The following is a 3,403-nucleotide window of genomic DNA, read 5'->3' as shown; positions in this document are numbered from 1 at the left end:
TGGTCTTGTCTCAAATTTTGCAGTATTCATCATCCACAAGATTGGAACTATATTTGACCTAATTCCTGCACTAATAGGATATGTAGGCGCCACAATGGCTCGATTGTGTTCCCCATAAGATTTTGGTTTCTCTCTTACAATGAAAATAAATTCACAAGAAGATACTATCTCCACCAAATCAAGATTGGAGATCATATTAGTATATGCAACTGGGACAAAACTTTTGAGAAGATCTCAAAAATTCTACAAGAATGTCAAAATTCTTTTTTCAATGGCTCAAGATTTGTCAGGAGATCTAATCGAGACAGAATTTTTGAGAAAGATCTCAAAAATTCCATCAAGAATTGTCATAAGTTCGAAGTCAACTTCAAATGATCTCCAACATTGCTAGAATGGAGCGAACACAAATTTAAGATGTGAGCCACTGATGCCTCGTATAAACTTCAATTAAAGACATGAGTCCCAACGAACACAAATTGTTCAAGAGAAAAAAAATAAAAGAACATGTGAAAGCATCAAAAGGATGACATTTGCATATTTATTTTGCAAGAGAGCCATTTCATTACATAGCATTGCCGAGAGGGCCATTTTATTTTCATTGCATTACCAAAAGGGTCATGCATCATTTAAATCATCCAAGAGGATGACATTGCATATTCATTGCCAAGAGGGTCATTTCATTTTTATTGCATTACCAAGAGGGTCATGCATCATTCAAATCATCCAAGAGGATGCCATTGCATATTATTGCCAAGAGGGCCAGCCATTTTATTTTCATTGCATTACCAAGAGGGTCATGCATCATTCAAATCATCCAAGAGGATGACATTACATATTATTGACAAGAGGGCCAACTATTTCATTTTCATTGCATTACAAGAGGGTCATGCATCATTCAAATCATCCAAGCGGATGACATTGCATATTATTGCTAAGAGGTTCATTCATATTATATTATCGAAAGTGGTAATATCATTGCCAAGAGGGACATTTTATTTTTATTGCATTGCCGAAAGGGCCATCATCATTATCATATCATTGCTAAGAGGGTCATTATCATATCATTACCGAAAGGGACATAATCATTAGCATATCATTTCCGAGAAGGCCTTCATTATATCATTGTCGAGAGGGATATTTCACTACATTGTATTGCCGAGAGGGTCATTTTATTACATTGCATTGCCAAGAAGGTCATGCATCATTCAAATCATCCAAGAAGATGACATTTGCATAATTATTTGCTGAAAGAGCCAAGAGAAACATCAGCATTTTCAAGAGTTATAAACACCTGAAGGGCATACATAGGACATATCAAATATCAAAGAAGATTTGAAGTGCAACTTGTCAATACATCACTATCTTACTGATGGAGCAAGCATCATATCATGTCGATGGATCACCTCCATTCATCCTATCGATGGACATGCAACATCATCCTACCAATGGATCATTATCACCATCCTATCGATGGACCAATATATCCTACTAATGGATTATCATAATTCGTCTTATCGATGGACCAACATATCCTACCAATGGATCTTTATTCATCCTATCGATGGACACATATTTATATTCTATTAATAGATCTTCATTCATCCTACTGATGGACAAACAATTATTTTGCCGAAATATCCTATCAATGGATCACCTTCATTTGTCCTACCAATGGACATGCATCATATCCTGTCGATGGATCACCTTTATTCGTCCTATCGATAGACATGCAACATCATCCTCCCAATGGATTATCATTCGTCCTATCGATGGACCAACATATCCTACCAATGGATCTTCATTCGTTCTATCGATGGACACGCATTTATATCCTACCAATGGATCTTCATTCATCCTACCGATGGACATACTGTTATTTTATCGAGTATCCTATTAATGGTTCACCCTCCTACCTATAGGCAGCATTATCCTACAGATAGAGCATCTTTATTCATTCTACCCGATGGACATGCATTTATTTTGCCAAGTATCCTATTAATGGATCATTATTCTAACGATAAAGTATCATTATCCTACTAATGGATCAATGGAGATTTTCAACATGCAAAAAATATGAAAGAAAGTGCAAACAACATCAAAGAGAATGCAGCACAACGTGAAATCTTTCCTTAACAGTGAACTGGGACACAGTCCAAAGAGGAATATCAAACTCATATAACACGAGATGAGGATGACTTCCACCATAGTAAACCACATTCTTATCGGAAGGCGTGTGGTTATTTTAGGGTCCAGCCATAATTCCAACTATATTTGTGTTGCATCCTTTTTGATGTCGTTCGCACTTTCTTTCATCTTTTTTGCATGTTGAAAATCTCCATTGATCCATTGGTAGGAAAATCTCCATTGATCCATTTAGGTTGTGGTTATTTCTGGGTCCAGCCATAATTTTAACTTTTGTCCCAACCTAAAAGTAGTGAAAATTTCTAGCTTTTAATCTATATTTTTCTTCAAGAAAAATAGGAAATTGAAGTCGAAATTTAGGCTAAAAACAATGTTCTTATAACATCGAAACCACAAAGGTTCGAGTCTAAATTTTTAATTTTTTTTTGTGGATTGAAGTTCCATCAAGCTCTTAGGTAGTGGTGAAATTGTCTTTCGCTCATCGTCTTCAGTCTCACTACCCGAAAAGAGGTAAAATATTTTCTCAACTATATTTTATTTAATTATTTTATATTTTATATTTAGTTGATTCGTAATTTATTTTAGTTAGCATGTATTAAGAATAATTAGATTCATGATACAATTTTTTTATAGTTAGTATGTGTTAGGATTAATTAGCTAGCATGTGTTAGGAGTATTTCATGAAAGCTTTTAGTTTTATTCATTTTTTCCAAGTAAGTTTCTTTGACAATATAGATTTTCATGTTTTCAATTTTTTCTTTTAACATCATTTAGATAACAAAAACATGCTTAAAGTTGTTATTTAATTAGAATTTTTATTGCCTAATTGATTTAATTCTTTCTTTAAAATTTGAGCTAATATAGTGTATATATTAAATCTGTATTCTTTAGTTACTTAAATATATTTATTCTTTTCTTTCCTTTGTCTACATATATGCATGTTGTTAGTCACTTCTAGGATGCCTATCAATTTGATAACTTAAAATATCATGATATATTCCTTGGTTTAGTTTAAAATGAGTAAATTCTTATGTAATTTTATTTTGATGCATGTGATATCAATTCGAATCCATCTTTGGACTTCATCCTTGCATATCATTGAGTTTTAAGTCTCACATCATCTTGTTCGAATTGTTGAAAAGTTGATACATGGAAAAAAAGCTAATATACATAGTTTGTATATTGATATTGGATTGTATACACAGAATAGAGGTGGAAAACAGTGTCGTATACACTGATATACAATATCTATACAGTTCGA

The sequence above is a fragment of the Solanum dulcamara genome, chromosome 3, assembly GCF_947179165.1.
Source record: "Solanum dulcamara chromosome 3, daSolDulc1.2, whole genome shotgun sequence".
Classification (NCBI taxonomy): Eukaryota; Viridiplantae; Streptophyta; class Magnoliopsida; order Solanales; family Solanaceae; genus Solanum; species Solanum dulcamara.
The sequence above is the reverse complement of the archived record's forward strand: the minus strand, read 5'-3'. Positions refer to the sequence as shown.